The sequence below is a fragment of the Populus nigra genome, chromosome 13 (genome assembly GCF_951802175.1).
Source record: "Populus nigra chromosome 13, ddPopNigr1.1, whole genome shotgun sequence".
NCBI lineage: Eukaryota > Viridiplantae > Streptophyta > Magnoliopsida > Malpighiales > Salicaceae > Populus > Populus nigra.
In genome coordinates, this window is record NC_084864.1 from 2890983 (window position 1) to 2909784 (window position 18802).

Genomic DNA, 18802 nt, shown 5'->3' on the forward strand with positions numbered 1-18802 from the left:
ACTAGTAGCCTTCGGCCTCTAGCCCCGCCCTATCGATGCCGGGGGAGGAAAGGGAGGCGGGGGAGAGAAAAAGAAGAAAGAAAGACAAAGGGGCTGGCCGGATGGAGAAGCGGGCAAAAAGGAGGGGTGCAACACGAGGACTTCCCAGGAGGTCACCCATCCTAGTACTACTCTCGCCCAAGCACGTTTAACTTCGGAGTTCTGATGGGATCCGGTGCATTAGTGCTGGTATGATCGCACCCGTTAGTCCATGCACGCGCAATTGCTATAAGCGCTTCGAAGAGGAGGATCGGGGAGCGATTGGAGGCTCCCTGGCGGTTCGGGCACCGCCGCAAAGGGGCGGCGGCTCGAAAGGGCCGTGGCCTGCGATCCGACCGTTGGATTTTCATTCGCTTTGCTTGTTATTTGTTTTTTTTTTTTTTAAAAATAGGCATTTACTATTCAAAACCAAATTCTTGGTGGAATTAGGTGCCGACCTTTCGTTTCTTGAAGCGAAACGACATTCTGAGCAAGACTAGTAGCCTTCGGCTCTAGCCCCGCCCTATCGATGCCGGGGGAGGAAAGGGAGGCGGGGGAGAGAAAAAGAAGAAAGAAAGACAAAGGGGCTGGCCGGATGGAGAAGCGGGCAAAAAGGAGGGGTGCAACACGAGGACTTCCCAGGAGGTCACCCATCCTAGTACTACTCTCGCCCAAGCACGTTTAACTTCGGAGTTCTGATGGGATCCGGTGCATTAGTGCTGGTATGATCGCACCCGTAAGTCCATGCACGCGCAATTGCTATAAGCGCTTCGAAGAGGAGGATCGGGGAGCGATTGGAGGCTCCCTGGCGGTTCGGGCACCGCCGCAAAGGGGCGGCGGCTCGAAAGGGCCGTGGCCTGCGATCCGACCGTTGGATTTTCATTCGCTTTGCTTGTTATTTGTTTTTTTTTTTTAAAAAAATAGGCATTTACTATTCAAAACCAAATTCTTGGTGGAATTAGGTGCCGACCTTTCGTTTCTTGAAGCGAAACGACATTCTGAGCAAGACTAGTAGCCTTGGGCCTCTAGCCCCGCCCTATCGATGCCGGGGGAGGAAAGGGAGGCGGGGGAGAGAAAAAGAAGAAAGAAAGGCAAAGGGGCTGGCCGGATGGAGAAGCGGGCAAAAAGGAGGGGTGCAACACGAGGACTTCCCAGGAGGTCACCCATCCTAGTACTACTCTCGCCCAAGCACGTTTAACTTCGGAGTTCTGATGGGATCCGGTGCATTAGTGCTGGTATGATCGCACCCGTAAGTCCATGCACGCGCAATTGCTATAAGCGCTTCGAAGAGGAGGATCGGGGAGCGATTGGAGGCTCCCTGGCGGTTCGGGCACCGCCGCAAAGGGGCGGCGGCTCGAAAGGGCCGTGGCCTGCGATCCGACCGTTGGAATTTCATTCGCTTTGCTTGTTATTTGTTTTTTTTTTAAAAAAAAATAGGCATTTACTATTCAAAACCAAATTCTTGGTGGAATTAGGTGCCGACCTTTCGTTTCTTGAAGCGAAACGACATTCTGAGCAAGACTAGTAGCCTTCGGCCTCTAGCCCCGCCCTATCGATGCCGGGGGAGGAAAGGGAGGCGGGGGAGAGAAAAAGAAGAAAGAAAGGCAAAGGGGCTGGCCGGATGGAGAAGCGGGCAAAAAGGAGGGGTGCAACACGAGGACTTCCCAGGAGGTCACCCATCCTAGTACTACTCTCGCCCAAGCACGTTTAACTTCGGAGTTCTGATGGGATCCGGTGCATTAGTGCTGGTATGATCGCACCCGTAAGTCCATGCACGCGCAATTGCTATAAGCGCTTCGAAGAGGAGGATCGGGGAGCGATTGGAGGCTCCCTGGCGGTTCGGGCACCGCCGCAAAGGGGCGGCGGCTCGAAAGGGCCGTGGCCTGCGATCCGACCGTTGGATTTTCATTCGCTTTGCTTGTTATTTGTTTTTTTTTTTTAAAAAAATAGGCATTTACTATTCAAAACCAAATTCTTGGTGGAATTAGGTGCCGACCTTTCGTTTCTTGAAGCGAAACGACATTCTGAGCAGGACTAGTGGCCTTCGGCCTCTAGCCCCGCCCTATCGATGCCGGGGGAGGAAAGGGAGGCGGGGGAGAGAAAAAGAAGAAAGAAAGACAAAGGGGCTGGCCGGATGGAGAAGCGGGCAAAAAGGAGGGGTGCAACACGAGGACTTCCCAGGAGGTCACCCATCCTAGTACTACTCTCGCCCAAGCACGTTTAACTTCGGAGTACTGATGGGATCCGGTGCATTAGTGCTGGTATGGTCGCACCCGTAAGTCCATGCACGCGCAATTGCTATAAGCGCTTCGAAGAGGAGGATCGGGGAGCGATTGGAGGCTCCCTGGCGGTTCGGGCACCGCCGCAAAGGGGCGGCGGCTCGAAAGGGCCGTGGCCTGCGATCCGACCGTTGGATTTTCATTCGCTTTGCTTGTTATTTGTTTTTTTTTTTTTTAAAAATAGGCATTTACTATTCAAAACCAAATTCTTGGTGGAATTAGGTGCCGACCTTTCGTTTCTTGAAGCGAAACGACATTCTGAGCAAGACTAGTAGCCTTCGGCCTCTAGCCCCGCCCTATCGATGCCGGGGGAGGAAAGGGAGGCGGGGGAGAGAAAAAGAAGAAAGAAAGGCAAAGGGGCTGGCCGGATGGAGAAGCGGGCAAAAAGGAGGGGTGCAACACGAGGACTTCCCAGGAGGTCACCCATCCTAGTACTACTCTCGCCCAAGCACGTTTAACTTCGGAGTTCTGATGGGATCCGGTGCATTAGAGCTGGTATGATCGCACCCGTTAGTCCATGCACGCGCAATTGCTATAAGCGCTTCGAAGAGGAGGATCGGGGAGCGATTGGAGGCTCCCTGGCGGTTCGGGCACCGCCGCAAAGGGGCGGCGGCTCGAAGGGCCGTGGCCTGCGATCCGACCGTTGGATTTTCATTCGCTTTGCTTGTTATTTGTTTTTTTTTTTAAAAAAAATAGGCATTTACTATTCAAAACCAAATTCTTGGTGGAATTAGGTGCCGACCTTTCGTTTCTTGAAGCGAAACGACATTCTGAGCACGACTAGTAGCCTTCGGCCTCTAGCCCCGCCCTATCGATGCCGGGGGAGGAAAGGGAGGCGGGGGAGAGAAAAAGAAGAAAGAAAGGCAAAGGGGCTGGCCGGATGGAGAAGCGGGCAAAAAGGAGGGGTGCAACACGAGGACTTCCCAGGAGGTCACCCATCCTAGTACTACTCTCGCCCAAGCACGTTTAACTTCGGAGTTTTGATGGGATCCGATGCATTAGTGCTGGTATGATCGCTCCCGTAAGTCCATGCACGCGCAATTGCTATAAGCGCTTCGAAGAGGAGGATCGGGGAGCGATTGGAGGCTCCCTGGCGGTTCGGGCACCGCCGCAAAGGGGCGGCGGCTCGAAAGGGCCGTGGCCTGCGATCCGACCGTTGGATTTTCATTCGCTTTGCTTGTTATTTGTTTTTTTTTTTTAAAAAAAATAGGCATTTACTATTCAAAACCAAATTCTTGGTGGAATTAGGTGCCGACCTTTCGTTTCTTGAAGCGAAACGACATTCTGAGCAGGACTAGTAGCCTTCGGCCTCTAGCCCCGCCCTATCGATGCCGGGGGAGGAAAGGGAGGCGGGGGAGAGAAAAAGAAGAAAGAAAGACAAAGGGGCTGGCCGGATGGAGAAGCGGGCAAAAAGGAGGGGTGCAACACGAGGACTTCCCAGGAGGTCACCCATCCTAGTACTACTCTCGCCCAAGCACGTTTAACTTCGGAGTTCTGATGGGATCCGGTGCATTAGTGCTGGTATGATCGCACCCGTTAGTCCATGCACGCGCAATTGCTATAAGCGCTTCGAAGAGGAGGATCGGGGAGCGATTGGAGGCTCCCTGGCGGTTCGGGCACCGCCGCAAAGGGGCGGCGGCTCAAAAGGGCCGTGGCCTGCGATCCGACCGTTGGATTTTCATTCGCTTTGCTTGTTATTTGTTTTTTTTTTTTAAAAAAATAGGCATTTACTATTCAAAACCAAATTCTTGGTGGAATTAGGTGCCGACCTTTCGTTTCTTGAAGCGAAACGACATTCTGAGCAGGACTAGTAGCCTTCGGCCTCTAGCCCCGCCCTATCGATGCCGGGGGAGGAAAGGGAGGCGGGGGAGAGAAAAAGAAGAAAGAAAGACAAAGGGGCTGGCCGGATGGAGAAGCGGGCAAAAAGGAGGGGTGCAACACGAGGACATCCCAGGAGGTCACCCATCCTAGTACTACTCTCGCCCAAGCACGTTTAACTTCGGAGTTCTGATGGGATCCGGTGCATTAGTGATGGTATGATCGCACCCGTTTGTCCATGCACGCGCAATTGCTATAAGCGCTTCGAAGAGGAGGATCGGGGAGCGATTGGAGGCTCCCTGGCGGTTCGGGCACCGCCGCAAAGGGGCGGCGGCTCGAAAGGGCCGTGGCCTGCGATCCGACCGTTGGATTTTCATTCGCTTTGCTTGTTATTTGTTTTTTTTTTTAAAAAAAATAGGCATTTACTATTCAAAACCAAATTCTTGGTGGAATTAGGTGCCGACCTTTCGTTTCTTGAAGCGAAACGACATTCTGAGCAGGACTAGTAGCCTTCGGCCTCTAGCCCCGCCCTATCGATGCCGGGGGAGGAAAGGGAGGCGGGGGAGAGAAAAAGAAGAAAGAAAGACAAAGGGGCTGGCCGGATGGAGAAGCGGGCAAAAAGGAGGGGTGCAACACGAGGACTTCCCAGGAGGTCACCCATGCTAGTACTACTCTCGCCCAAGCACGTTTAACTTCGGAGTTCTGATGGGATCCGATGCATTAGTGCTGGTATGATCGCTCCCGTAAGTCCATGCACGCGCAATTGCTATAAGCGCTTCGAAGAGGAGGATCGGGGAGCGATTGGAGGCTCCCTGGCGGTTCGGGCACCGCCGCAAAGGGGCGGCGGCTCGAAAGGGCCGTGGTCTGCGATCCGACCGTTGGATTTTCATTCGCTTTGCTTGTTATTTGTTTTTTTTTTAAAAAAAAATAGGCATTTACTATTCAAAACCAAATTCTTGGTGGAATTAGGTGCCGACCTTTCGTTTCTTGAAGCGAAACGACATTCTGAGCAGGACTAGTAGCCTTCGGCCTCTAGCCCCGCCCTATCGATGCCGGGGGAGGAAAGGGAGGCGGGGGAGAGAAAAAGAAGAAAGAAAGACAAAGGGGCTGGCCGGATGGAGAAGCGGGCAAAAAGGAGGGGTGCAACACGAGGACTTCCCAGGAGGTCACCCATCCTAGTACTACTCTCGCCCAAGCACGTTTAACTTCGGAGTTCTGATGGGATCCGGTGCATTAGTGCTGGTATGATCGCACCCGTTAGTCCATGCACGCGCAATTGCTATAAGCGCTTCGAAGAGGAGGATCGGGGAGCGATTGGAGGCTCCCTGGCGGTTCGGGCACCGCCGCAAAGGGGCGGCGGCTCAAAAGGGCCGTGGCCTGCGATCCGACCGTTGGATTTTCATTCGCTTTGCTTGTTATTTGTTTTTTTTTTTTTTTAAAAATAGGCATTTACTATTCAAAACCAAATTCTTGGTGGAATTAGGTGCCGACCTTTCGTTTCTTGAAGCGAAACGACATTCTGAGCAGGACTAGTAGCCTTCGGCCTCTAGCCCCGCCCTATCGATGCCGGGGGAGGAAAGGGAGGCGGGGGAGAGAAAAAGAAGAAAGAAAGACAAAGGGGCTGGCCGGATGGAGAAGCGGGCAAAAAGGAGGGGTGCAACACGAGGACTTCCCAGGAGGTCACCCATCCTAGTACTACTCTCGCCCAAGCACATTTAACTTCGGAGTTCTGATGGGATCCGGTGCATTAGTGCTGGTATGATCGCACCCGTTAGTCCATGCACGCGAAATTGCTATAAGCGCTTCGAAGAGGAGGATCGGGGAGCGATTGGAGGCTCCCTGGCGGTTCGGGCACCGCCGCAAAGGGGCGGCGGCTCGAAAGGGCCGTGGCCTGCGATCCGACCGTTGGATTTTCATTCGCTTTGCTTGTTATTTGTTTTTTTTTTAAAAAAAATAGGCATTTACTATTCAAAACCAAATTCTTGGTGGAATTAGGTGCCGACCTTTCGTTTCTTGAAGCGAAACGACATTCTGAGCAGGACTAGTAGCCTTCGGCCTCTAGCCCCGCCCTATCGATGCCGGGGGAGGAAAGGGAGGCGGGGGAGAGAAAAAGAAGAAAGAAAGACAAAGGGGCTGGCCGGATGGAGAAGCGGGCAAAAAGGAGGGGTGCAACACGAGGACTTCCCAGGAGGTCACCCATCCTAGTACTACTCTCGCCCAAGCACGTTTAACTTCGGAGTTCTGATGAGATCCGGTGCATTAGTGCTGGTATGATCGCACCAGTTAGTCCATGCACGCGCAATTGCTATAAGCGCTTCGAAGAGGAGGATCGGGGAGCGATTGGAGGCTCCCTGGCGGTTCGGGCACCGCCGCAAAGGGGCGGCGGCTCAAAAGGGCCGTGGCCTGCGATCCGACCGTTGGATTTTCATTCGCTTTGCTTGTTATTTGTTTTTTTTTTTAAAAAAAATAGGCATTTACTATTCAAAACCAAATTCTTGGTGGAATTAGGTGCCGACCTTTCGTTTCTTGAAGTGAAACGACATTCTGAGCAGGACTAGTAGCCTTCGGCCTCTAGCCCCGCCCTATCGATGCCGGGGGAGGAAAGGGAGGCGGGGGAGAGAAAAAGAAGAAAGAAAGACAAAGGGGCTGGCCGGATGGAGAAGCGGGCAAAAAGGAGGGGTGCAACACGAGGACTTCCCAGGAGGTCACCCATCCTAGTACTACTCTCGCCCAAGCACGTTTAACTTCGGAGTTCTGATGGGATCCGGTGCATTAGTGCTGGTATGATCGCACCCGTTAGTCCATGCACGCGCAATTGCTATAAGCGCTTCGAAGAGGAGGATCGGGGAGCGATTGGAGGCTCCCTGGCGGTTCGGGCACCGCCGCAAAGGGGCGGCGGCTCCAAAGGGCCGTGGCCTGCGATCCGACCGTTGGATTTTCATTCGCTTTGCTTGTTATTTGTTTTTTTATTTAAAAAAAATAGGCATTTACTATTCAAAACCAAATTCTTGGTGGAATTAGGTGCCGACCTTTCGTTTCTTGAAGCGAAACGACATTCTGAGCAAGACTAGTAGCCTTCGGCCTCTAGCCCCGCCCTATCGATGCCGGGGGAGGAAAGGGAGGCGGGGGAGAGAAAAAGAAGAAAGAAAGGCAAAGGGGCTGGCCGGATGGAGAAGCGGGCAAAAAGGAGGGGTGCAACACGAGGACTTCCCAGGAGGTCACCCATCCTAGTACTACTCTCGCCCAAGCACGTTTAACTTCGGAGTTCTGATGGGATCCGGTGCATTAGTGCTGGTATGATCGCACCCGTTAGTCCATGCACGCGCAATTGCTATAAGCGCTTCGAAGAGGAGGATCGGGGAGCGATTGGAGGCTCCCTGGCGGTTCGGGCACCGCCGCAAAGGGGCGGCGGCTCGAAGGGCCGTGGCCTGCGATCCGACCGTTGGATTTTCATTCGCTTTGCTTGTTATTTGTTTTTTTTTTTAAAAAAAAATAGGCATTTACTATTCAAAACCAAATTCTTGGTGGAATTAGGTGCCGACCTTTCGTTTCTTGAAGCGAAACGACATTCTGAGCAAGACTAGTAGCCTTCGGCCTCTAGCCCCGCCCTATCGATGCCGGGGGAGGAAAGGGAGGCGGGGGAGAGAAAAAGAAGAAAGAAAGGCAAAGGGGCTGGCCGGATGGAGAAGCGGGCAAAAAGGAGGGGTGCAACACGAGGACTTCCCAGGAGGTCACCCATCCTAGTACTACTCTCGCCCAAGCACGTTTAACTTCGGAGTTCTGATGGGATCCGATGCATTAGTGCTGGTATGATCGCTCCCGTAAGTCCATGCACGCGCAATTGCTATAAGCGCTTCGAAGAGGAGGATCGGGGAGCGATTGGAGGCTCCCTGGCGGTTCGGGCACCGCCGCAAAGGGGCGGCGGCTCGAAAGGGCCGTGGCCTGCGATCCCACCGTTGGATTTTCATTCGCTTTGCTTGTTATTTGTTTTTTTTTTAAAAAAAAAATAGGCATTTACTATTCAAAACCAAATTCTTGGTGGAATTAGGTGCCGACCTTTCGTTTCTTGAAGCGAAACGACATTCTGAGCAGGACTAGTAGCCTTCGGCCTCTAGCCCCGCCCTATCGATGCCGGGGGAGGAAAGGGAGGCGGGGGAGAGAAAAAGAAGAAAGAAAGACAAAGGGGCTGGCCGGATGGAGAAGCGGGCAAAAAGGAGGGGTGCAACACGAGGACTTCCCAGGAGGTCACCCATCCTAGTACTACTCTCGCCCAAGCACGTTTAACTTCGGAGTTCTGATGAGATCCGGTGCATTAGTGCTGGTATGATCGCACCAGTTAGTCCATGCACGCGCAATTGCTATAAGCGCTTCGAAGAGGAGGATCGGGGAGCGATTGGAGGCTCCCTGGCGGTTCGGGCACCGCCGCAAAGGGGCGGCGGCTCAAAAGGGCCGTGGCCTGCGATCCGACCGTTGGATTTTCATTCGCTTTGCTTGTTATTTGTTTTTTTTTTAAAAAAAAATAGGCATTTACTATTCAAAACCAAATTCTTGGTGGAATTAGGTGCCGACCTTTCGTTTCTTGAAGTGAAACGACATTCTGAGCAGGACTAGTAGCCTTCGGCCTCTAGCCCCGCCCTATCGATGCCGGGGGAGGAAAGGGAGGCGGGGGAGAGAAAAAGAAGAAAGAAAGACAAAGGGGCTGGCCGGATGGAGAAGCGGGCAAAAAGGAGGGGTGCAACACGAGGACTTCCCAGGAGGTCACCCATCCTAGTACTACTCTCGCCCAAGCACGTTTAACTTCGGAGTTCTGATGGGATCCGGTGCATTAGTGCTGGTATGATCGCACCCGTTAGTCCATGCACGCGCAATTGCTATAAGCGCTTCGAAGAGGAGGATCGGGGAGCGATTGGAGGCTCCCTGGCGGTTCGGGCACCGCCGCAAAGGGGCGGCGGCTCCAAAGGGCCGTGGCCTGCGATCCGACCGTTGGATTTTCATTCGCTTTGCTTGTTATTTGTTTTTTTATTTAAAAAAAATAGGCATTTACTATTCAAAACCAAATTCTTGGTGGAATTAGGTGCCGACCTTTCGTTTCTTGAAGCGAAACGACATTCTGAGCAGGACTAGTAGCCTTCGGCCTCTAGCCCCGCCCTATCGATGCCGGGGGAGGAAAGGGAGGCGGGGGAGAGAAAAAGAAGAAAGAAAGACAAAGGGGCTGGCCGGATGGAGAAGCGGGCAAAAAGGAGGGGTGCAACACGAGGACTTCCCAGGAGATCACCCATCCTAGTACTACTCTCGCCCAAGCACGTTTAACTTCGGAGTTCTGATGGGATCCGGTGCATTAGTGCTGGTATGATCGCACCCGTTAGTCCATGCACGCGCAATTGCTATAAGCGCTTCGAAGAGGAGGATCGGGGAGCGATTGGAGGCTCCCTGGCGGTTCGGGCACCGCCGCAAAGGGGCGGCGGCTCAAAAGGGCCGTGGCCTGCGATCCGACCGTTGGATTTTCATTCGCTTTGCTTGTTATTTGTTTTTTTTTTAAAAAAAAATAGGCATTTACTATTCAAAACCAAATTCTTGGTGGAATTAGGTGCCGACCTTTCGTTTCTTGAAGCGAAACGACATTCTGAGCAGGACTAGTAGCCTTCGGCCTCTAGCCCCGCCCTATCGATGCCGGGGGAGGAAAGGGAGGCGGGGGAGAGAAAAAGAAGAAAGAAAGACAAAGGGGCTGGCCGGATGGAGAAGCGGGCAAAAAGGAGGGGTGCAACACGAGGACTTCCCAGGAGGTCACCCATCCTAGTACTACTCTCGCCCAAGCACGTTTAACTTCGGAGTTCTGATGGGATCCGGTGCATTGGTGCTGGTATGATCGCACCCGTTAGTCCATGCACGCGCAATTGCTATAAGCGCTTCGAAGAGGAGGATCGGGGAGCGATTGGAGGCTCCCTGGCGGTTCGGGCACCGCCGCAAAGGGGCGGCGGCTCAAAAGGGCCGTGGCCTGCGATCCGACCGTTGGATTTTCATTCGCTTTGCTTGTTATTTGTTTTTTTTTTAAAAAAAAATAGGCATTTACTATTCAAAACCAAATTCTTGGTGGAATTAGGTGCCGACCTTTCGTTTCTTGAAGCGAAACGACATTCTGAGCAGGACTAGTAGCCTTCGGCCTCTAGCCCCGCCCTATCGATGCCGGGGGAGGAAAGGGAGGCGGGGGAGAGAAAAAGAAGAAAGAAAGACAAAGGGGCTGGCCGGATGGAGAAGCGGGCAAAAAGGAGGGGTGCAACACGAGGACTTCCCAGGAGGTCACCCATCCTAGTACTACTCTCGCCCAAGCACGTTTAACTTCGGAGTTCTGATGGGATCCGGTGCATTAGTGCTGGTATGATCGCACCCGTTAGTCCATGCACGCGCAATTGCTATAAGCGCTTCGAAGAGGAGGATCGGGGAGCGATTGGAGGCTCCCTGGCGGTTCGGGCACCGCCGCAAAGGGGCGGCGGCTCAAAAGGGCCGTGGCCTGCGATCCGACCGTTGGATTTTCATTCGCTTTGCTTGTTATTTGTTTTTTTTTTTAAAAAAAATAGGCATTTACTATTCAAAACCAAATTCTTGGTGGAATTAGGTGCCGACCTTTCGTTTCTTGAAGCGAAACGACATTCTGAGCAGGACTAGTAGCCTTCGGCCTCTAGCCCCGCCCTATCGATGCCGGGGGAGGAAAGGGAGGCGGGGGAGAGAAAAAGAAGAAAGAAAGACAAAGGGGCTGGCCGGATGGAGAAGCGGGCAAAAAGGAGGGGTGCAACACGAGGACATCCCAGGAGGTCACCCATCCTAGTACTACTCTCGCCCAAGCACGTTTAACTTCGGAGTTCTGATGGGATCCGGTGCATTAGTGATGGTATGATCGCACCCGTTAGTCCATGCACGCGCAATTGCTATAAGCGCTTCGAAGAGGAGGATCGGGGAGCGATTGGAGGCTCCCTGGCGGTTCGGGCACCGCCGCAAAGGGGCGGCGGCTCGAAAGGGCCGTGGCCTGCGATCCGACCGTTGGATTTTCATTCGCTTTGCTTGTTATTTGTTTTTTTTTTTTAAAAAAATAGGCATTTACTATTCAAAACCAAATTCTTGGTGGAATTAGGTGCCGACCTTTCGTTTCTTGAAGCGAAACGACATTCTGAGCAGGACTAGTAGCCTTCGGCCTCTAGCCCCGCCCTATCGATGCCGGGGGAGGAAAGGGAGGCGGGGGAGAGAAAAAGAAGAAAGAAAGACAAAGGGGCTGGCCGGATGGAGAAGCGGGCAAAAAGGAGGGGTGCAACACGAGGACTTCCCAGGAGGTCACCCATGCTAGTACTACTCTCGCCCAAGCACGTTTAACTTCGGAGTTCTGATGGGATCCGATGCATTAGTGCTGGTATGATCGCTCCCGTAAGTCCATGCACGCGCAATTGCTATAAGCGCTTCGAAGAGGAGGATCGGGGAGCGATTGGAGGCTCCCTGGCGGTTCGGGCACCGCCGCAAAGGGGCGGCGGCTCGAAAGGGCCGTGGCCTGCGATCCGACCGTTGGATTTTCATTCGCTTTGCTTGTTATTTGTTTTTTTTTTTAAAAAAAATAGGCATTTACTATTCAAAACCAAATTCTTGGTGGAATTAGGTGCCGACCTTTCGTTTCTTGAAGCGAAACGACATTCTGAGCAGGACTAGTAGCCTTCGGCCTCTAGCCCCGCCCTATCGATGCCGGGGGAGGAAAGGGAGGCGGGGGAGAGAAAAAGAAGAAAGAAAGACAAAGGGGCTGGCCGGATGGAGAAGCGGGCAAAAAGGAGGGGTGCAACACGAGGACTTCCCAGGAGGTCACCCATCCTAGTACTACTCTCGCCCAAGCACGTTTAACTTCGGAGTTCTGATGGGATCCGGTGCATTAGTGCTGGTATGATCGCACCCGTTAGTCCATGCACGCGCAATTGCTATAAGCGCTTCGAAGAGGAGGATCGGGGAGCGATTGGAGGCTCCCTGGCGGTTCGGGCACCGCCGCAAAGGGGCGGCGGCTCAAAAGGGCCGTGGCCTGCGATCCGACCGTTGGATTTTCATTCGCTTTGCTTGTTATTTGTTTTTTTTTTTAAAAAAAATAGGCATTTACTATTCAAAACCAAATTCTTGGTGGAATTAGGTGCCGACCTTTCGTTTCTTGAAGCGAAACGACATTCTGAGCAGGACTAGTAGCCTTCGGCCTCTAGCCCCGCCCTATCGATGCCGGGGGAGGAAAGGGAGGCGGGGGAGAGAAAAAGAAGAAAGAAAGACAAAGGGGCTGGCCGGATGGAGAAGCGGGCAAAAAGGAGGGGTGCAACACGAGGACTTCCCAGGAGGTCACCCATCCTAGTACTACTCTCGCCCAAGCACGTTTAACTTCGGAGTTCTGATGGGATCCGGTGCATTAGTGCTGGTATGATCGCACCCGTTAGTCCATGCACGCGCAATTGCTATAAGCGCTTCGAAGAGGAGGATCGGGGAGCGATTGGAGGCTCCCTGGCGGTTCGGGCACCGCCGCAAAGGGGCGGCGGCTCAAAAGGGCCGTGGCCTGCGATCCGACCGTTGGATTTTCATTCGCTTTGCTTGTTATTTGTTTTTTTTTTTTTAAAAAAATAGGCATTTACTATTCAAAACCAAATTCTTGGTGGAATTAGGTGCCGACCTTTCGTTTCTTGAAGCGAAACGACATTCTGAGCAGGACTAGTAGCCTTCGGCCTCTAGCCCCGCCCTATCGATGCCGGGGGAGGAAAGGGAGGCGGGGGAGAGAAAAAGAAGAAAGAAAGACAAAGGGGCTGGCCGGATGGAGAAGCGGGCAAAAAGGAGGGGTGCAACACGAGGACTTCCCAGGAGGTCACCCATCCTAGTACTACTCTCGCCCAAGCACGTTTAACTTCGGAGTTCTGATGGGATCCGGTGCATTAGTGCTGGTATGATCGCACCCGTTAGTCCATGCACGCGCAATTGCTATAAGCGCTTCGAAGAGGAGGATCGGGGAGCGATTGGAGGCTCCCTGGCGGTTCGGGCACCGCCGCAAAGGGGCGGCGGCTCCAAAGGGCCGTGGCCTGCGATCCGACCGTTGGATTTTCATTCGCTTTGCTTGTTATTTGTTTTTTTATTTAAAAAAAATAGGCATTTACTATTCAAAACCAAATTCTTGGTGGAATTAGGTGCCGACCTTTCGTTTCTTGAAGCGAAACGACATTCTGAGCAGGACTAGTAGCCTTCGGCCTCTAGCCCCGCCCTATCGATGCCGGGGGAGGAAAGGGAGGCGGGGGAGAGAAAAAGAAGAAAGAAAGACAAAGGGGCTGGCCGGATGGAGAAGCGGGCAAAAAGGAGGGGTGCAACACGAGGACTTCCCAGGAGATCACCCATCCTAGTACTACTCTCGCCCAAGCACGTTTAACTTCGGAGTTCTGATGGGATCCGGTGCATTAGTGCTGGTATGATCGCACCCGTTAGTCCATGCACGCGCAATTGCTATAAGCGCTTCGAAGAGGAGGATCGGGGAGCGATTGGAGGCTCCCTGGCGGTTCGGGCACCGCCGCAAAGGGGCGGCGGCTCAAAAGGGCCGTGGCCTGCGATCCGACCGTTGGATTTTCATTCGCTTTGCTTGTTATTTGTTTTTTTTTTAAAAAAAAATAGGCATTTACTATTCAAAACCAAATTCTTGGTGGAATTAGGTGCCGACCTTTCGTTTCTTGAAGCGAAACGACATTCTGAGCAGGACTAGTAGCCTTCGGCCTCTAGCCCCGCCCTATCGATGCCGGGGGAGGAAAGGGAGGCGGGGGAGAGAAAAAGAAGAAAGAAAGACAAAGGGGCTGGCCGGATGGAGAAGCGGGCAAAAAGGAGGGGTGCAACACGAGGACTTCCCAGGAGGTCACCCATCCTAGTACTACTCTCGCCCAAGCACGTTTAACTTCGGAGTTCTGATGGGATCCGGTGCATTGGTGCTGGTATGATCGCACCCGTTAGTCCATGCACGCGCAATTGCTATAAGCGCTTCGAAGAGGAGGATCGGGGAGCGATTGGAGGCTCCCTGGCGGTTCGGGCACCGCCGCAAAGGGGCGGCGGCTCAAAAGGGCCGTGGCCTGCGATCCGACCGTTGGATTTTCATTCGCTTTGCTTGTTATTTGTTTTTTTTTTAAAAAAAAATAGGCATTTACTATTCAAAACCAAATTCTTGGTGGAATTAGGTGCCGACCTTTCGTTTCTTGAAGCGAAACGACATTCTGAGCAGGACTAGTAGCCTTCGGCCTCTAGCCCCGCCCTATCGATGCCGGGGGAGGAAAGGGAGGCGGGGGAGAGAAAAAGAAGAAAGAAAGACAAAGGGGCTGGCCGGATGGAGAAGCGGGCAAAAAGGAGGGGTGCAACACGAGGACTTCCCAGGAGGTCACCCATCCTAGTACTACTCTCGCCCAAGCACGTTTAACTTCGGAGTTCTGATGGGATCCGGTGCATTAGTGCTGGTATGATCGCACCCGTTAGTCCATGCACGCGCAATTGCTATAAGCGCTTCGAAGAGGAGGATCGGGGAGCGATTGGAGGCTCCCTGGCGGTTCGGGCACCGCCGCAAAGGGGCGGCGGCTCAAAAGGGCCGTGGCCTGCGATCCGACCGTTGGATTTTCATTCGCTTTGCTTGTTATTTGTTTTTTTTTTTAAAAAAAATAGGCATTTACTATTCAAAACCAAATTCTTGGTGGAATTAGGTGCCGACCTTTCGTTTCTTGAAGCGAAACGACATTCTGAGCAGGACTAGTAGCCTTCGGCCTCTAGCCCCGCCCTATCGATGCCGGGGGAGGAAAGGGAGGCGGGGGAGAGAAAAAGAAGAAAGAAAGACAAAGGGGCTGGCCGGATGGAGAAGCGGGCAAAAAGGAGGGGTGCAACACGAGGACATCCCAGGAGGTCACCCATCCTAGTACTACTCTCGCCCAAGCACGTTTAACTTCGGAGTTCTGATGGGATCCGGTGCATTAGTGATGGTATGATCGCACCCGTTAGTCCATGCACGCGCAATTGCTATAAGCGCTTCGAAGAGGAGGATCGGGGAGCGATTGGAGGCTCCCTGGCGGTTCGGGCACCGCCGCAAAGGGGCGGCGGCTCGAAAGGGCCGTGGCCTGCGATCCGACCGTTGGATTTTCATTCGCTTTGCTTGTTATTTGTTTTTTTTTTTTAAAAAAATAGGCATTTACTATTCAAAACCAAATTCTTGGTGGAATTAGGTGCCGACCTTTCGTTTCTTGAAGCGAAACGACATTCTGAGCAGGACTAGTAGCCTTCGGCCTCTAGCCCCGCCCTATCGATGCCGGGGGAGGAAAGGGAGGCGGGGGAGAGAAAAAGAAGAAAGAAAGACAAAGGGGCTGGCCGGATGGAGAAGCGGGCAAAAAGGAGGGGTGCAACACGAGGACTTCCCAGGAGGTCACCCATGCTAGTACTACTCTCGCCCAAGCACGTTTAACTTCGGAGTTCTGATGGGATCCGATGCATTAGTGCTGGTATGATCGCTCCCGTAAGTCCATGCACGCGCAATTGCTATAAGCGCTTCGAAGAGGAGGATCGGGGAGCGATTGGAGGCTCCCTGGCGGTTCGGGCACCGCCGCAAAGGGGCGGCGGCTCGAAAGGGCCGTGGCCTGCGATCCGACCGTTGGATTTTCATTCGCTTTGCTTGTTATTTGTTTTTTTTTTTAAAAAAAATAGGCATTTACTATTCAAAACCAAATTCTTGGTGGAATTAGGTGCCGACCTTTCGTTTCTTGAAGCGAAACGACATTCTGAGCAGGACTAGTAGCCTTCGGCCTCTAGCCCCGCCCTATCGATGCCGGGGGAGGAAAGGGAGGCGGGGGAGAGAAAAAGAAGAAAGAAAGACAAAGGGGCTGGCCGGATGGAGAAGCGGGCAAAAAGGAGGGGTGCAACACGAGGACTTCCCAGGAGGTCACCCATCCTAGTACTACTCTCGCCCAAGCACGTTTAACTTCGGAGTTCTGATGGGATCCGGTGCATTAGTGCTGGTATGATCGCACCCGTTAGTCCATGCACGCGCAATTGCTATAAGCGCTTCGAAGAGGAGGATCGGGGAGCGATTGGAGGCTCCCTGGCGGTTCGGGCACCGCCGCAAAGGGGCGGCGGCTCAAAAGGGCCGTGGCCTGCGATCCGACCGTTGGATTTTCATTCGCTTTGCTTGTTATTTGTTTTTTTTTTTAAAAAAAATAGGCATTTACTATTCAAAACCAAATTCTTGGTGGAATTAGGTGCCGACCTTTCGTTTCTTGAAGCGAAACGACATTCTGAGCAGGACTAGTAGCCTTCGGCCTCTAGCCCCGCCCTATCGATGCCGGGGGAGGAAAGGGAGGCGGGGGAGAGAAAAAGAAGAAAGAAAGACAAAGGGGCTGGCCGGATGGAGAAGCGGGCAAAAAGGAGGGGTGCAACACGAGGACTTCCCAGGAGGTCACCCATCCTAGTACTACTCTCGCCCAAGCACGTTTAACTTCGGAGTTCTGATGGGATCCGGTGCATTAGTGCTGGTATGATCGCACCCGTTAGTCCATGCACGCGCAATTGCTATAAGCGCTTCGAAGAGGAGGATCGGGGAGCGATTGGAGGCTCCCTGGCGGTTCGGGCACCGCCGCAAAGGGGCGGCGGCTCAAAAGGGCCGTGGCCTGCGATCCGACCGTTGGATTTTCATTCGCTTTGCTTGTTATTTGTTTTTTTTTTTTTAAAAAAATAGGCATTTACTATTCAAAACCAAATTCTTGGTGGAATTAGGTGCCGACCTTTCGTTTCTTGAAGCGAAACGACATTCTGAGCAGGACTAGTAGCCTTCGGCCTCTAGCCCCGCCCTATCGATGCCGGGGGAGGAAAGGGAGGCGGGGGAGAGAAAAAGAAGAAAGAAAGACAAAGGGGCTGGCCGGATGGAGAAGCGGGCAAAAAGGAGGGGTGCAACACGAGGACTTCCCAGGAGGTCACCCATCCTAGTACTACTCTCGCCCAAGCACATTTAACTTCGGAGTTCTGATGGGATCCGGTGCATTAGTGCTGGTATGATCGCACCCGTTAGTCCATGCACGCGAAATTGCTATAAGCGCTTCGAAGAGGAGGATCGGGGAGCGATTGGAGGCTCCCTGGCGGTTCGGGCACCGCCGCAAAGGGGCGGCGGCTCGAAAGGGCCGTGGCCTGCGATCCGACCGTTGGATTTTCATTCGCTTTGCTTGTTATTTGTTTTTTTTTTAAAAAAAATAGGCATTTACTATTCAAAACCAAATTCTTGGTGGAATTAGGTGCCGACCTTTCGTTTCTTGAAGCGAAACGACATTCTGAGCAGGACTAGTAGCCTTCGGCCTCTAGCCCCGCCCTATCGATGCCGGGGGAGGAAAGGGAGGCGGGGGAGAGAAAAAGAAGAAAGAAAGACAAAGGGGCTGGCCGGATGGAGAAGCGGGCAAAAAGGAGGGGTGCAACACGAGGACTTCCCAGGAGGTCACCCATCCTAGTACTACTCTCGCCCAAGCACGTTTAACTTCGGAGTTCTGATGAGATCCGGTGCATTAGTGCTGGTATGATCGCACCCGTTAGTCCATGCACGCGCAATTGCTATAAGCGCTTCGAAGAGGAGGATCGGGGAGCGATTGGAGGCTCCCTGGCGGTTCGGGCACCGCCGCAAAGGGGCGGCGGCTCAAAAGGGCCGTGGCCTGCGATCCGACCGTTGGATTTTCATTCGCTTTGCTTGTTATTTGTTTTTTTTTTAAAAAAAAATAGGCATTTACTATTCAAAACCAAATTCTTGGTGGAATTAGGTGCCGACCTTTCGTTTCTTGAAGTGAAACGACATTCTGAGCAGGACTAGTAGCCTTCGGCCTCTAGCCCCGCCCTATCGATGCCGGGGGAGGAAAGGGAGGCGGGGGAGAGAAAAAGAAGAAAGAAAGACAAAGGGGCTGGCCGGATGGAGAAGCGGGCAAAAAGGAGGGGTGCAACACGAGGACTTCCCAGGAGGTCACCCATCCTAGTACTACTCTCGCCCAAGCACGTTTAACTTCGGAGTTCTGATGGGATCCGGTGCATTAGTGCTGGTATGATCGCACCCGTTAGTCCATGCACGCGCAATTGCTATAAGCGCTTCGAAGAGGAGGATCGGGGAGCGATTGGAGGCTCCCTGGCGGTTCGGGCACCGCCGCAAAGGGGCGGCGGCTCCAAAGGGCCGTGGCCTGCGATCCGACCGTTGGATTTTCATTCGCTTTGCTTGTTATTTGTTTTTTTATTTAAAAAAAATAGGCATTTACTATTCAAAACCAAATTCTTGGTGGAATTAGGTGCCGACCTTTCGTTTCTTGAAGCGAAACGACATTCTGAGCAGGACTAGTAGCCTTCGGCCTCTAGCCCCGCCCTATCGATGCCGGGGGAGGAAAGGGAGGCGGGGGAGAGAAAAAGAAGAAAGAAAGACAAAGGGGCTGGCCGGATGGAGAAGCGGGCAAAAATGAGGGGTGCAACACGAGGACTTCCCAGGAGGTCACCCATCCTAGTACTACTCTCGCCCAAGCGCGTTTAACTTCGGAGTTCTGATGGGATCCGGTGCATTAGTGCTGGTATGATCGCACCCGTTAGTCCATGCACGCGCAATTGCTATAAGCGCTTCGAAGAGGAGGATCGGGGAGCGATTGGAGGCTCCCTGGCGGTTCGGGCACCGCCGC

At 53.1% G+C, this 18802-nt stretch overlaps 37 non-coding genes across 37 annotated transcripts; all 37 read right to left on the reverse strand.

Annotated features, from left to right (window-relative positions):
- Window positions 1-123: 123 nt before the first annotated feature.
- Window positions 124-242, reverse strand: LOC133671742 (5S ribosomal RNA). Its single transcript, XR_009834356.1, has one exon. It is a non-coding gene; the product is annotated as a 5S ribosomal RNA (ribosomal RNA).
- Window positions 243-635: 393 nt separating this feature from the next.
- On the reverse strand, window positions 636-754 carry LOC133671753 (5S ribosomal RNA). The gene has a single exon (XR_009834368.1). It is a non-coding gene; the product is annotated as a 5S ribosomal RNA (ribosomal RNA).
- A 394-nt stretch (window positions 755-1148) lies between these two features.
- Window positions 1149-1267, reverse strand: LOC133671765 (5S ribosomal RNA). The gene has a single exon (XR_009834380.1). It is a non-coding gene; the product is annotated as a 5S ribosomal RNA (ribosomal RNA).
- Window positions 1268-1661: 394 nt separating this feature from the next.
- LOC133671777 (5S ribosomal RNA) lies at window positions 1662-1780 on the reverse strand. Its single transcript, XR_009834391.1, has one exon. It is a non-coding gene; the product is annotated as a 5S ribosomal RNA (ribosomal RNA).
- Window positions 1781-2174: 394 nt separating this feature from the next.
- LOC133671836 (5S ribosomal RNA) lies at window positions 2175-2293 on the reverse strand. Its single transcript, XR_009834447.1, has one exon. It is a non-coding gene; the product is annotated as a 5S ribosomal RNA (ribosomal RNA).
- A 394-nt stretch (window positions 2294-2687) lies between these two features.
- Window positions 2688-2806, reverse strand: LOC133671853 (5S ribosomal RNA). The gene has a single exon (XR_009834464.1). It is a non-coding gene; the product is annotated as a 5S ribosomal RNA (ribosomal RNA).
- Window positions 2807-3199: 393 nt separating this feature from the next.
- Window positions 3200-3318, reverse strand: LOC133672111 (5S ribosomal RNA). Its single transcript, XR_009834712.1, has one exon. It is a non-coding gene; the product is annotated as a 5S ribosomal RNA (ribosomal RNA).
- A 395-nt stretch (window positions 3319-3713) lies between these two features.
- LOC133671789 (5S ribosomal RNA) lies at window positions 3714-3832 on the reverse strand. The gene has a single exon (XR_009834402.1). It is a non-coding gene; the product is annotated as a 5S ribosomal RNA (ribosomal RNA).
- A 394-nt stretch (window positions 3833-4226) lies between these two features.
- LOC133672108 (5S ribosomal RNA) lies at window positions 4227-4345 on the reverse strand. Its single transcript, XR_009834709.1, has one exon. It is a non-coding gene; the product is annotated as a 5S ribosomal RNA (ribosomal RNA).
- Window positions 4346-4739: 394 nt separating this feature from the next.
- LOC133672041 (5S ribosomal RNA) lies at window positions 4740-4858 on the reverse strand. Its single transcript, XR_009834643.1, has one exon. It is a non-coding gene; the product is annotated as a 5S ribosomal RNA (ribosomal RNA).
- Window positions 4859-5252: 394 nt separating this feature from the next.
- On the reverse strand, window positions 5253-5371 carry LOC133671800 (5S ribosomal RNA). The gene has a single exon (XR_009834413.1). It is a non-coding gene; the product is annotated as a 5S ribosomal RNA (ribosomal RNA).
- Window positions 5372-5766: 395 nt separating this feature from the next.
- Window positions 5767-5885, reverse strand: LOC133671776 (5S ribosomal RNA). The gene has a single exon (XR_009834390.1). It is a non-coding gene; the product is annotated as a 5S ribosomal RNA (ribosomal RNA).
- Window positions 5886-6278: 393 nt separating this feature from the next.
- Window positions 6279-6397, reverse strand: LOC133671939 (5S ribosomal RNA). The gene has a single exon (XR_009834545.1). It is a non-coding gene; the product is annotated as a 5S ribosomal RNA (ribosomal RNA).
- Window positions 6398-6791: 394 nt separating this feature from the next.
- Window positions 6792-6910, reverse strand: LOC133671812 (5S ribosomal RNA). The gene has a single exon (XR_009834424.1). It is a non-coding gene; the product is annotated as a 5S ribosomal RNA (ribosomal RNA).
- A 394-nt stretch (window positions 6911-7304) lies between these two features.
- Window positions 7305-7423, reverse strand: LOC133671824 (5S ribosomal RNA). The gene has a single exon (XR_009834435.1). It is a non-coding gene; the product is annotated as a 5S ribosomal RNA (ribosomal RNA).
- Window positions 7424-7817: 394 nt separating this feature from the next.
- Window positions 7818-7936, reverse strand: LOC133671988 (5S ribosomal RNA). Its single transcript, XR_009834592.1, has one exon. It is a non-coding gene; the product is annotated as a 5S ribosomal RNA (ribosomal RNA).
- A 395-nt stretch (window positions 7937-8331) lies between these two features.
- Window positions 8332-8450, reverse strand: LOC133671941 (5S ribosomal RNA). Its single transcript, XR_009834547.1, has one exon. It is a non-coding gene; the product is annotated as a 5S ribosomal RNA (ribosomal RNA).
- A 394-nt stretch (window positions 8451-8844) lies between these two features.
- On the reverse strand, window positions 8845-8963 carry LOC133671835 (5S ribosomal RNA). Its single transcript, XR_009834446.1, has one exon. It is a non-coding gene; the product is annotated as a 5S ribosomal RNA (ribosomal RNA).
- Window positions 8964-9357: 394 nt separating this feature from the next.
- Window positions 9358-9476, reverse strand: LOC133671851 (5S ribosomal RNA). The gene has a single exon (XR_009834462.1). It is a non-coding gene; the product is annotated as a 5S ribosomal RNA (ribosomal RNA).
- A 394-nt stretch (window positions 9477-9870) lies between these two features.
- LOC133671810 (5S ribosomal RNA) lies at window positions 9871-9989 on the reverse strand. The gene has a single exon (XR_009834422.1). It is a non-coding gene; the product is annotated as a 5S ribosomal RNA (ribosomal RNA).
- Window positions 9990-10383: 394 nt separating this feature from the next.
- LOC133671847 (5S ribosomal RNA) lies at window positions 10384-10502 on the reverse strand. The gene has a single exon (XR_009834458.1). It is a non-coding gene; the product is annotated as a 5S ribosomal RNA (ribosomal RNA).
- A 394-nt stretch (window positions 10503-10896) lies between these two features.
- Window positions 10897-11015, reverse strand: LOC133672109 (5S ribosomal RNA). Its single transcript, XR_009834710.1, has one exon. It is a non-coding gene; the product is annotated as a 5S ribosomal RNA (ribosomal RNA).
- Window positions 11016-11409: 394 nt separating this feature from the next.
- Window positions 11410-11528, reverse strand: LOC133672042 (5S ribosomal RNA). The gene has a single exon (XR_009834644.1). It is a non-coding gene; the product is annotated as a 5S ribosomal RNA (ribosomal RNA).
- Window positions 11529-11922: 394 nt separating this feature from the next.
- On the reverse strand, window positions 11923-12041 carry LOC133671858 (5S ribosomal RNA). The gene has a single exon (XR_009834469.1). It is a non-coding gene; the product is annotated as a 5S ribosomal RNA (ribosomal RNA).
- A 394-nt stretch (window positions 12042-12435) lies between these two features.
- On the reverse strand, window positions 12436-12554 carry LOC133671870 (5S ribosomal RNA). Its single transcript, XR_009834480.1, has one exon. It is a non-coding gene; the product is annotated as a 5S ribosomal RNA (ribosomal RNA).
- A 395-nt stretch (window positions 12555-12949) lies between these two features.
- LOC133671881 (5S ribosomal RNA) lies at window positions 12950-13068 on the reverse strand. The gene has a single exon (XR_009834491.1). It is a non-coding gene; the product is annotated as a 5S ribosomal RNA (ribosomal RNA).
- A 394-nt stretch (window positions 13069-13462) lies between these two features.
- Window positions 13463-13581, reverse strand: LOC133671852 (5S ribosomal RNA). Its single transcript, XR_009834463.1, has one exon. It is a non-coding gene; the product is annotated as a 5S ribosomal RNA (ribosomal RNA).
- Window positions 13582-13975: 394 nt separating this feature from the next.
- LOC133671811 (5S ribosomal RNA) lies at window positions 13976-14094 on the reverse strand. The gene has a single exon (XR_009834423.1). It is a non-coding gene; the product is annotated as a 5S ribosomal RNA (ribosomal RNA).
- Window positions 14095-14488: 394 nt separating this feature from the next.
- Window positions 14489-14607, reverse strand: LOC133671893 (5S ribosomal RNA). Its single transcript, XR_009834502.1, has one exon. It is a non-coding gene; the product is annotated as a 5S ribosomal RNA (ribosomal RNA).
- A 394-nt stretch (window positions 14608-15001) lies between these two features.
- On the reverse strand, window positions 15002-15120 carry LOC133672110 (5S ribosomal RNA). Its single transcript, XR_009834711.1, has one exon. It is a non-coding gene; the product is annotated as a 5S ribosomal RNA (ribosomal RNA).
- A 394-nt stretch (window positions 15121-15514) lies between these two features.
- LOC133672044 (5S ribosomal RNA) lies at window positions 15515-15633 on the reverse strand. The gene has a single exon (XR_009834645.1). It is a non-coding gene; the product is annotated as a 5S ribosomal RNA (ribosomal RNA).
- Window positions 15634-16027: 394 nt separating this feature from the next.
- On the reverse strand, window positions 16028-16146 carry LOC133671904 (5S ribosomal RNA). The gene has a single exon (XR_009834513.1). It is a non-coding gene; the product is annotated as a 5S ribosomal RNA (ribosomal RNA).
- A 394-nt stretch (window positions 16147-16540) lies between these two features.
- LOC133671915 (5S ribosomal RNA) lies at window positions 16541-16659 on the reverse strand. The gene has a single exon (XR_009834524.1). It is a non-coding gene; the product is annotated as a 5S ribosomal RNA (ribosomal RNA).
- A 395-nt stretch (window positions 16660-17054) lies between these two features.
- On the reverse strand, window positions 17055-17173 carry LOC133671778 (5S ribosomal RNA). Its single transcript, XR_009834392.1, has one exon. It is a non-coding gene; the product is annotated as a 5S ribosomal RNA (ribosomal RNA).
- A 393-nt stretch (window positions 17174-17566) lies between these two features.
- LOC133671809 (5S ribosomal RNA) lies at window positions 17567-17685 on the reverse strand. Its single transcript, XR_009834421.1, has one exon. It is a non-coding gene; the product is annotated as a 5S ribosomal RNA (ribosomal RNA).
- A 394-nt stretch (window positions 17686-18079) lies between these two features.
- LOC133671927 (5S ribosomal RNA) lies at window positions 18080-18198 on the reverse strand. Its single transcript, XR_009834535.1, has one exon. It is a non-coding gene; the product is annotated as a 5S ribosomal RNA (ribosomal RNA).
- A 394-nt stretch (window positions 18199-18592) lies between these two features.
- LOC133671919 (5S ribosomal RNA) lies at window positions 18593-18711 on the reverse strand. Its single transcript, XR_009834527.1, has one exon. It is a non-coding gene; the product is annotated as a 5S ribosomal RNA (ribosomal RNA).
- Window positions 18712-18802: the final 91 nt, after the last annotated feature.